Genomic DNA, 12,042 nt, shown 5'->3' on the forward strand with positions numbered 1-12,042 from the left:
GCAACCCTACAGGACAGAGTAGAACTGCCCCATACAGTTTCCAAGTAGAGCCTGGTAGATTTGAACCCCCAACCTTTTGGACTGGTCTTAGCGAGAGTAAATGACGCCACATGTGTGCTGAGCCTAGGGCCTGGCAGGGGGCTGGTCACCATCACAGCGACAACTGCTGGAGCTGGTAGTACCCCCTGTTGGTGGAACCTAACAAGCAGCAGCTGGCTAGGGAGAAATGTGATATTCCAGCACAGGGTGGAAGCATGAGTTTGGGGCTGAGGGTCAATAGTCTACTACCCAACACAGCGGTCCAGGATCCAGCCCAGAGAATCACTGCCCTGCCAGAGTCAAGGCAGCAAGGCCTTCGTGGGAAAATGCACACCACCTCCTTGTCTACTGCTTGAGATTGCATCTTCCAAGAGGTAGGGACATATTTCAGGGGGGATATTTTTCTCAATTAGAAGCTGAATCAGAGGCCAGGGACTAGGACAGTCATTTTCTCACTGCTCTTGCCCCAGCTCCCATGACTACTTAGAAATGCAACTTTAGAAATTCCCTTTGCATTTCTCTCCTGCTTGTCCCTCCCTAACTTCTCCACTTCCACATGGGGAGAAGTCTCACTGCCTTAATGAAACATCCTGAATAAACATCACTGGAGTCTTCTCAGACTCTGGGGCTCAATGACAGCACGTGAACAGAAGAATGTTTTTAATGCCTCTACGTATCCTCAGTCAGAGGTAATCCTCTTTTGAGCTTAGAGAGAATATAAAGGACGTATATTGCATGATTCCTGTCTTCTCCCGCTTACAACTGATGTGACATGACAGACCTGCAGACGCTCTTCCTAGAGATTCTAGATTGTCCAGATAAATCCACTGAATGTTGTGAGGGGGGGAGGGCTAAACCCTTTGGTGTGGTTAGGGGGCTCTGTAGAATGGGTCCTCCCCTGACGCTTGGCTCCGAGACTGGGGCAGGGAAAAGGGCCCTAGGGAAGGCAGCAGGGAAGCATCACGAGGGATTTCTCAAAAGTGCCTAAAGAAGTCGAGCAAACAGGGCTCCTAGAACTAGGACTGGGGAGGGATGGCAGGGATGAACCATGGAAAGTCTTAAAACCGGGTGCAGGCATCTGGACTCCACAACTTGCATGGCATTAGGGGAGCAAGGAGGTTCCTGGGAAGGGAGGCCAACTTGGCCGTGGGGAGAGGCACGTGTGGCAGTAGGCACTCAGGCTGCAGGGCAGAAACCAGTGCAGGGATCTACAGAGAAGGCCCTTGAAATAGCCTTGGCGATGCCTCTGGATGAGAAAATCAGCAGGGCAAGGAAAGGACCCCAGACAGCTATAAGACATTTCAAAGAACAAACAGGTTTAACGGATAGTGTCCAGAAAATGAAAACTTAAGCATTCACTACACTGTATAATTTAAAAATGTTTGATTCAGTTTGCAAGAATATTTGCAAGCTAGCAATAGATTATAATTATCCTTGAAAGCATGCAAAACAATTGAAAGCATTTTTGACTATGAGATTCTCAAAGTGAGCACATGTTGCCGAGTCTGGAATGTCACCTATAGAAGATGAGGTGCACTTCTGCATGCAGCAGTCATTCCTCGGGACAGGTTGTGTTCTAGGCTTTCCCTCTGCACACAGCCCACACAGGGGCTATCTCTAATGATAGCCCCTACTGATATTACCTGCACAGGTTTAGAAGAGAGGTGAGTGGGTTACACAATCTTTAACTTATAACTAATAAATCAGATTTAGGTCGCTGAAATCATGTATCTGTTTTAAAAAAGAACTTGATGAGAGAAATTCTAAGGGCTGTGTGAGGGCTAGTAGTGATTGCTTTTCACTCTCAGAATTCAGCATGAGAGCAAGCTGCTTTCTCCTTGATGATGCAACCACTACAGAATAAAATACCTGGGTGCTCTTCTCCAGAGACAGGTCTGAGGCTGTGATTGTCTTGTATTAGCTGTCGATGAGGGGCGGCCAGGGCGCTCCTTGGTAATTATCATCAGCTGCCTGGTGTCCCAAGCAGGTGATTGCCATGGGATAAATAACTGGGAGAAAAGTTAAAAGCTACCAAGCAGACGTCCCCTGAGCTTTGTGACCATGCTGAGCGTATTAAAATTGGGAACAGTATAGACTCAGCTCCGTAAGCTCCTTGATGAGCTTTGGATTTTGAACTTTTTGGAGGACACGTTAAACGTACCTGCCTGGACTTTTTACCCCTTAGTAATGCCAGATGATTCCCTCAATTATAGGAGGATTAAAGGCCATACCATTTCTGTATCAAACAGCTACCTAAAGTTAATGGTTTATCAAATCCAAAACCAAACCCGTTGCTGTCAAGTTGATTCTAACTCACAGCAACCCTACAGGACGGAGCAGACCTGCCCCCTCAGGATTTGTAAGGACTGGCTGGTAGATTTGAACTGCTGACCTTTATGGTTAGCAGCTAATCTCTTGATCACTGTGCCACCAGGGCCCCAAAGTTAGTGGTTTAAGAAAGACTAAATAGCAGACTACCTCAAAGTTGGGAGAACTGATTCAGCCATAATACATGTATATGGGAAAGCAAAAAATTATAATTATTTTGAAAGAACAAATTCTAATTTGTCTTCAAATAAACTTGTCTCTGATTTTTTTCTTTTTTAAAAACTAGATGGCCACCTTTTTGCCAGGGAGAATCATCACTGGTAAATGCATGGATTCCTGTGATTGCCCACCGTAAAGCTGCCCACACAGGAAGTAGCTTGGATTGCAGAAAGTCTGGCCCTATGCTGCCCAGTCTGGGGCTTGGGTCTGAATACCCAGCTTGCCTGTCTGGCCAGGTTCCTAATGCAACACGTGCCTCTCCTGAATCGGGGCACAGGGCAGAACCTACACCCCAGTGGTCTGGTGGCTCACATCTGGTTTGTGGGTGTGCTCTCAGTATCTCCTAAGTATATTCTGCCTATGCTAAGCACCTGTATTTTAAGAAAGACCATCCTAAATACCAAACCCATAAACCAAATCTGTTGCCGACGAGTTGATTCCAACTCATAGCGACCCTGTAGGACAGAGTAGAACTGCCCCATAGGGTTTCCAAGGAGAATGGATTCGATCTGCAGACCTTTTGGTCAGCAGCCATAGCTATTAACCACCGCATCACCAGGGCTCCATCCTAAACACACCCTTCAAATATAGTGAAAATCTGTTCAGCCATTTTTACTTCATGCTGTAAAGACAAACATCTAGTAATATTCCTATCCATCTGTCTGTCCATAAACAAACATACAATCCATATTAATCCTATTATGTGCCAATCATGCAGCAAGATTACCTTGTATAATACTCGAAAACCCTACGAAGTAGGTACTGCTGTTCCCATTTGACAGCTGACGACACTGAGGCTCTGAGGCTACAGATGAGGCCAAAGCAGACTAACACTAGCAACTTCACATGCTGCAACCTATCGCTTGTCCAGGGCCCCACAGAGAGCGCCTGCACCACTTCCAGGAAATATTTTGAAAGAGAAGGAGGAAACCAGAAGGGGTGCCTAAGCCCAGCCAGGGGAGTTTGGGGGAGCTGGGTTCACACATGGGAGGCCACCTACAGAAATCAGGAATAAGCCCTTTGAAGAAAGTAATAAATACAAACTGAATTCTAAAATTTAGTATTTTCTGTACAAACAATACCAACAGTTTGACTTACTTCACAAGGTTGAAAATATTTCTTAGATGAGGTCTAACTGTAAATATTCATGAACAAACCCACTCAGCTCACGTAAAGGAGGCTCTTACTAATTAATTTCATAATTAATGTGTTCTCTCTTGAATACAGTCAGCATGTACCCAAAGGATTACAGAGACCAGTTCAGCTGACAAATGAAACAGTCTGGACAGTTTCTTGAGAATGAATACAATGTCAGGAAGAACTAGAACTAAAGGAAACGTCTGCTTTAAAACATAACAGATTTATGTGCTAAAATATTTTCAAAACGCAACCCACATCAACGAAATTTCAGAAGGGAAAGCAAATAATAAAATATTCCAGTGTATTTATTTTACATAGTAAAGCACAGTACATTTAATATAAATGTGACTAAAAGTGTCAATTATTTTTGTATCCAAAAGAGGCAGTCAGTTGTCATTACAGCTTCTCAGACCTAGCCGGCAGTGGTAACCTATCTCTGTGCGAAGGAAGAGAGGAAGAGAGAAGGAACAGTGGTATATCTGGGGAGGGAATGTCTCTTGATCTGGTGTTCATTTGGGGGCCTGAAGAAAAAAAATCAAGGAAACCAAGCTCTAGTAAATTAGCAAGGCCAGACAGTAAGAAATAAAGTGTATATATGCAAATTGAAAATGAAAATAAAGCAAATGTTAATGAAAATGGTTAGCCTCCCCAAACAAAAGTCGGTCCCGTGCCAGCCACACTGGACTCCCGTGGAGCCTTTCCTGAGGGCTTATTACCCAAGTGTCACCAACTGGGGAAGGTGCCACTTTCAACCTATCAGCACAGGGCCTGCAGCTTTAAAATGAGTAAGTTCAAAGCTACAGTTGATTGAAAAGGGTAAACTCTTAAAAATGAGTGGAGATAATTTCAGCCTTCTGAGTTCTGCAGGGGAATGTTTCAGCTATACCCAGAAATCACTGAGGTGAGTGGCTGATTCCCTAACACAAACACAGGAGACGGACAAAGATACTGCCAAGATGGCTGGCTGCCTGCAAGCGAAGACAAGGCAGGTGCTGACACCATCTTCCATCTGCCTGAGATTAGACTACTGTATTTAATCTCCTTCTAGGAAAAGGTATCAAAGTGAAACAATTCTGAAGTTATTCTTATCTGTTCTACCTAAGCCCTGGAGCAGACACATCACGGGGACATGGCTCCCAGTGTGGAATCAGGTCTTCACTTTGCTGTTGTTGTTAGCTGCCACTGAGTTGGCTCCAACTCATGATGACCTGATGTACAAGAGAATGAAATACTGGCTGATCCTGTGCCATCTTCACACCCGTTGGTATGCTTGAGTCCATTGTTGCCGTCATCGTGCATCTTAAGTGCCTTCTAACCTAAGGGGTTCATCTTCTAGCACTACAGTTTTCAGAAGTGTATTTCCAGACCCCTCTTCCTAGTCTGTCTTAATCTGGAAGCTCCACTGACACGTGTCCACCACTGGTGACCCCGCTGGCATGTGCAATACCGGCGGCGTAGCTTCCAGCTTCTAGCAACACATCAGCCACCACAGTATGGCAAGCTGACAGGCAGCAGGTAGACTTCTTTACAGCTCTAGAATTCAATCTCTCATAGCACTTCAGGTGCCAGGGGAACCGCGAGATACATGGGAGCGGCAGGAGACACTGAGCCCCGTTTCCTCGCGGGAGGTTCTGCAAAGCTGCCTCAGTGGCTGACCTTCTTACTGCTGTTGAAGAGCCTGGCACTACTAATGGAGGAAGTGGGCTGGGGAGATTTATGATGCAAAAACATGAGGCTAAATTCTACTCTGCACACACGAGGTTGCCATGAATTCCATAAAACAGAGGGAAACTTGGTAAATTTTACCAAATTTAAGGTATTTGGTTATTCCTGAGCAGACTTAGCTATATATACTTAGCTCTCTGCTACATGTTGGGGGTGCAGGGGAGGAAGGGGTGCTTAATGTTTCCTGCTCCCAAGGACATTACCTTTTGGAGAGAAAAACATACACAAAGGCAGATAACACAGAACAAAAAAGAAAGGATAGTAAGGAATACACTCTTTAAATGAACGCACGTTTACCAAGTGATGGTCTATCTGAGGGAGGGGAGCAGGGTCTGAGGGTCCTCTCCTTACTGTGACCCCCTGGGAATAAGGACCTGGCAGCTCTCTTTTGGGGCAGGAGAGAAGAGATGATACATTAGCATGCTAGTGAAGAAGATGGACGCCAGTGGAGTTCCTGGGTGCTGCTCTGAAGTCCCAGGATCAAGACCGGCTGGCACTGATCTGTCCTCCTAGCGGAAGGGAGTGAAGGAAGCCCAGTGCTGGGGTGAGTGCGCAGACCTTTCCTTCCGCAGGCGGAAGCTGCGCCTCCATTTCCTCTCCAGGAACCGCCCTACACTGAACGCACACGCACACGAACGAAGATTAAGTCTGTACGCGGTATTACTAAAAGTTCTTGGAGATTTCTTGTTCCAAATTCTGCTTAGAAGAACAAACCCAGAAATAACTTTTTACCTACTGGATCCTTAAAATGGAATGAATTATGTATTAAGTTAAATCATACAAAATTGCTGATTTTGACCATTTTTGACCTACAAAAATGGCAATTTCACGTGGTCCGATCTAATACTAGAGGCAGTCATTGATTATCCTACAAAGCCCACTGGGCCCAAAACATTTCCCCTTAAGTCGGCATGGGCCCCAGTCCTGCTTGCTGCTATTTCTCCCTTCTCTCTAAAGCCACAGACTGCTCCCCTCACCCATAAAGGAAACGCTTTCGCGTTTAGTGATTTCAGAACCCCTCACATAAAGACCCCACAAGGATCTAAAATACCTTGTGCCTCCAGAAAAAAAAGTCCCGCCCAAATTAGTCCGAGGCCTGTAAACATGGTTCTGCACGAGTCTTCCACAAAGGCCTCAACCTATTTGTAAGTACTACTCCTCACCCACCAAACAATTTAATAAGGTAGATCTTCCCTTGTTCAGGGTCCCTAGGTGGCACAGTTTGCTCTTGAGCCCTGGTGGTGTAGTGGTCAAGAGCTCGGCTGCTAACCAAAAGGTCGGCAGTTTGAATCCACCAGCCGCTCCTTGGAAACCCTATGCGGCAGTTCTACTTTATTGTATACGGAGTCGGCAAACGGTTTGTTGTTGTTGTTGTTGCTGTTGTTTACTAACCTAAAAATGAGCCCTGGTGGCGTAACAGTTAAGTGTTCAGCTGCTAACCAAAAGGCTGGTGGTGCAAACCCACCCAGCAGCTCTGCAGGAGAAAGACCTGGCGATCTGCTCCCCTAAAGATGACGGCCTGAAGACCCTGTGGGGTAGTTCTACTCTGTCACATGGGGTCGCTCGCTAGGAGTCAGAATCAACTTGACAGCAACTAATAACAACTAACCTAAAGACTGGTGGTTTGAAACCACTCAGTGGTGGTGACCTGCTTCCATAAAGATTCCAGCCAAGAAAACCCTATGGAGCAGTTCTACTCTGACATACACGGGGTCACCATGAGTTGGAATCAACTCAGCAGCAGTGGGTTTGGGTTTTGGATCCTTGCTCAGAGGAGTTACTCATCTCTTCCCTCTCCTGATGCAGTCTCCACTGTGAAGGGAAACTGAGCTGGTGGCTGAGAGAAGATGTGGACTTAAATGTCACAGTGGTAACTGAGTAAAGAGGCAGCAACCCTCTTCACAGCCCATGCCTCGCCTGGTCTTGTTGGGCAGTCAGGGCTTTAGGGACAGAGGAGCGTCAGGCCGGAGCCCTTGGAGTGAGGAGGGAAGACAGTTACCGCCTCTGACTGTCCGCTATGTCCTGTTGGACACACACAGGCACAGTTGCCTGATCTGATCCCTGCCACAGGCTGCAGAGCGCACAGTCCACCAAGCTCATGGGCTTACCAATAGGGCCAGCCACAGAACCTATCAGTTAGTATGTGTGTAACATGTATGTTTATGTTTATGTATAATACCTATGATTTCATAAGTGTTAGCTAAAGAAGTTTGGCTATTATTATTAGTTTAAATATGTTTACCTTCTGTAAATGGCACCAACTTCAGAACCCTATGTTTTGAAGGCTCTCTGGTAACTCGTACACACACAGCTCCATTGTTTCTCTCACAGGCCACATCCCAGCAAATCCAAATCTACCCAGAACTTGACTATTATCACCACGCCATCGTCATCCTGTCCCTGGATTATGGCTGCAGCCTCCTGCCTTTCTCTACCCAGCAGCCTGAGTGGACCTGGGAGCGTGTCCCTCCTCTGCTCAAGCCCCTTGGAGGCTCCCATCTCATGCACAGCAAGAGCCAAAGTCCTTCCAGTGGCTGCTGAGGCCCTTCCTGGGCCAGCCCTGACCTCCTGCCAGAATCTTTGACCTCCAGAGTTACCCCAGCAGGGCAGCCTCTCTCTGGTGCCCTTGTGGTGCCCTGGGCTGAAATGTTCTTCCTGAGATTCCCACCTGGCTCTCCCTCACTTCCTTCACGTCATTTCTCAAATGGCAGCTTCTCAGGAGGCACTAGGTAGACACTTGTCCCGGCCCTGTGTCCTTGTCCCCCTCACCACCCAGCCTAGTCTCACACAGCATGTATGTTAATGTTACTGACTGCCTTTCCCCCTGGCCAGAGAGCTCTACGGGGCAGGGACTGTGATCCACCTTGGTCAGTTCTTTATCCTCAGGGCCTAAAACAAACCCCAAACCTAAACATGCTTGGTGTGGGCTCCCTGCATGACTGACTAACACTGCAGCAACATCTGAAGAACCAATTCTGACGTTTTACCCACCTGAGGCAGGTGAGGGGCACGGGGGAATCCTGACGCTGTGGCTTTTGTGACTCCCTGGAGTGGTACTCAGTCGGGGTCCATGGGCCCCTTTTGAATCATGATCAGAGTTCAAGGGATCCATGTGGTTGGGTGGTAAAAAACTACATATCAATTTTCACTATCCTTTAACCCAAATGAAGCATTTCTTCATGATGAGTATGAACAGTAAGTCCTAGGGGTACCACCTGTGACTCTGTGGCCGCAGAAATCCCAGGTATCTTCCTATCACTTTACGTTGTTGCCCATGTTGCAAAACATCAGCCACTGCTCTTGGTATTTAATGCACAAATAAAGATGTGCATATATTAGTATATATATGCTGGGTTTAAAACACTGTTCATTTTCTGTACTTCACTATAACTGGTTTCCTTTGTAATCCTATGTTTTATGAGAAAGGCAGGAGGCCCAGAGAACAAAGAAGGTTGAAAGACCCTGCCAGAGTTCTAGGTAAGCACTAAAGGCCAAGCTACGGCGACCACAACCACCAGGACCATTAGCATTGTGGAGCTCTCCCGCTGGCTGGGACTGCTCTCAGTGCTGTGTGCTCACTAACCATCAAACCCACCCAAGCTCCCAAGGACATGGCACTAATTTTAGTCCCATTTTACAGATGAGAAAACAGGGCCATGGGGAGACTGGGGGTCCCACACTGGGGAGCTGGATTCAGTTTCAATCTCCAGATCCCGAGACTGTGTCAAAGAGGGGTGGCCAATATGACGATCAAGTTTGATCAAAACAAAATGGAATTCCAAGCTAGGAGACCAAAGGCTGCATGAATATATAATCTATATGTATGTCCAACAATGAAATTCATATATATTTACTTTGTCCTTGCAGAGTACTTATGTAAAATAGTCTGAAAAATTAATCCTTTTGAAAAAGGTATGAAGTTGTGTTCTTCTCCAGACTTGCTGTCCCTTCTAGGTAAACGTGGCATCCTTTCCTATTGGAAAGGACCCAGCGTGTGGAAAGGGGAAAGGAACTGTGTGTATTAGGCCGCTGTCCATACCGGATGCTGTGGTAGCCACTTTTCACTGACTGTGGCATCTCCCTCCCTTTTCACAGATACAGAGACTGAGGCCAGGAGACATGACAGCACTTGGCTCCAGTAACCTCCCAATTTATCATGGAGTGGCCTGACTGCCATTTGATGACACATTGAAAAGCCCCACAGACCTAATACTCACCCTTCTAAGCAACCCTGGCAATTCTTTATAATTAGCAACCACTGGACAGAGGAAATAAAGAGCCCTGGTGGAGCAGTGGTTAAAGTGCTCAGCTGCTAACTGAAAGGTCGGTGGCTCGAACCCGCCAGTTGCTCTGTGGGAGAAAGATGTGGCAGTCTGCCTCTGTAAAGATTTACAAAAACCAAAACCAAACCCGTTGTAGTTGAGTCAATACTGACTCATAGCAACCCCTCAGGACACAGTAGAACTGCCCCCACAGGGTTTCCAAGGAGTGACTGGTGGATACAACTGCCAGCCTTTCCGTTAGCAGCCAAGCTCTTAACCACTGCACCACCATGGCTCCTCTGTAAAGATTACAGCCTTGGAAACCCTCTGGGACAGTTCTACTTTGTCCTATAGGGTTGCTATGAGTTGGAATTGACTCGACGGCACTGAGTTTGGTTTTCTTTTTGGCTGGACAGACTAAATATCCAACTGGAAACATTTTTCATTCCTAATTTTTGATGACAGATACTCACCTGGGGTGGTGGCGGGGACTAGCCAACGGAAAAGCTATAGACAACAATCAGAGCCACTCTGAATCAACGGCTACACACAGCTTCAGAGCAATACAAAACGGGTCATTTAATTTCATAAAAGGATCTTTCTACAGTTTGTTTTTTTTCCTCCCAGCCTATTGAAATGTACACACCATGAGTACAAAGTACAAGGTACTGTTCGGCTGTAATTTTACTTCTGCACATATTTAATGTGCTGCTGGGGATGAAACGTTTCATGGTTCCTGTGTTTAGCAAATGAAATAAACCAGTGCATTGAGAGAGAGCGGTTTTTTGTGCTGTTTTAGGGAAGTGCTCTTTACTTTTGTATTAATGTGAACTTAATGAACCATTTCATGTTCAGAATCCCTCAGAAAGGTCATAATGCCTATTTCTTAATTAAGTTTTTTTTTTTTTTAAAGTCAAGTAATGTTAATTTTCTTTTATAGCTCCATATGAGTGCAGTGCTTTAAAAAAATCACTGGGAATAAGCAACAGCCCAGAGTGAGGACTATTTCAGTTAGTTAAATAGAGATGCTTGTAGGCCTTTATGAAGGAAGACAGAAAGAAATGACCTGGCCCAGCACTTTCCTAAGCAGAATCCAAGAAACAGGGAATTTGGGTTGCCATGGAATGCAGGCCTAAATATTTATCATAAGGTGAGTATGTCGTATTATGCTTTAAAACAGAAAACATAATAAAGCAAGTATGCTTTAAGAAACATTGGTCACTCAGTATTTAGGTTCTTTCTCTGGAATAAAGAAAAAAAATATGCTTCAATATTACAGACAGCATTAAAAGGCCTCAAGGCTTCAAAGGATGTAGAAGCAGGTACTTCAGGCTCGTTGCTGCTCGGTTCTTAGGGCCACTCTTGTGTTTCCTCCCTAATTGCAGCAGACAGCATTGGTGCTTTGTCAGGTCTACCTGGCCGAATGAATGGAAGCACTTTTGGAGCCCTTGTCAAAGACAAGGGAAGAAAGCAGGCTCTCTGGCTGGCACGGCCTGGATGCTCGCCCCCGGCCACACTGTGCGATCCCGCTGTTTATTCCACTGTAACAATCAGAAGGCGTGAGCAGAGCACCTGGTCCTCCGGCCGCCTGCCTTGGCAGCTGACTGGCAACCTCGCTGCCAGGTGGTCGTGCTTCAATTACATTAGCCAGCCATTCGAGGGTTAACGAAGACCCACTTTCTTTAGAGTGCCCCGGGAAAATAAGTTATTCATAAAAGACAGTATGCCTTTTGTAGATCACTGAACAATGTTGCTGAATTAAATTCTCTTTATTGGACTGAATAATGCAATAGCGATAGCCCCAGCGAAAAGTTTGCACGTTTATTTACCACATTTCTGAATAATTTATACATGGATCCTGGCTCTATTTTTATTTAGTGGCCAAATGCTTCTTTGAAATGAAACAGTATAGCTTTGCCTTCCTTTTAGTATGGGTTAACACCCACTTGGAAACAAAAAAAACAAATGGAAGCAGAATTTAATTGAGAGGTCAGAAAACTAAATCTCATTTTGACTTGGAATTCACATTCCAATTTCCTTTTGCAGGAGGACTTTCAAATATATTGGCATGAATTCATGAGAGAAAATGAAAGACAGGGAAACAGGAGTAGGAAGCAGGAAGGGCCGGTAATCCCTCCATCGCAGCACTGTTGCCATGCTGAGATTAACGGCGGACCTGTGGATCCACAGCAGTCAGGTGGGACGGGTGGCTGAAAGGCCCCCCGACGCCCTCGCCAGAAGGCTGCTCTCTGCAGGCACCGCAGTGACAGCAGAGGACGGTCAAGGCGGGGCAGCAGGCACCCTTACTTCCTCTGCCATCCTTAGCTAC

The 12,042-nt window shown here is 46.0% G+C and overlaps 1 protein-coding gene across 5 annotated transcripts in view; it reads right to left on the bottom strand.

Annotated features, from left to right (window-relative positions):
- RALGAPA2 (Ral GTPase activating protein catalytic subunit alpha 2) overlaps window positions 1-12,042 on the bottom strand; it is a 459,903-nt gene that overhangs the window by 93,927 nt on the left and 353,934 nt on the right. The window lies entirely within an intron of this gene.

The sequence above is a fragment of the Elephas maximus genome, chromosome 25 (genome assembly GCF_024166365.1).
Source record: "Elephas maximus indicus isolate mEleMax1 chromosome 25, mEleMax1 primary haplotype, whole genome shotgun sequence".
Lineage (NCBI taxonomy): Eukaryota > Metazoa > Chordata > Mammalia > Proboscidea > Elephantidae > Elephas > Elephas maximus.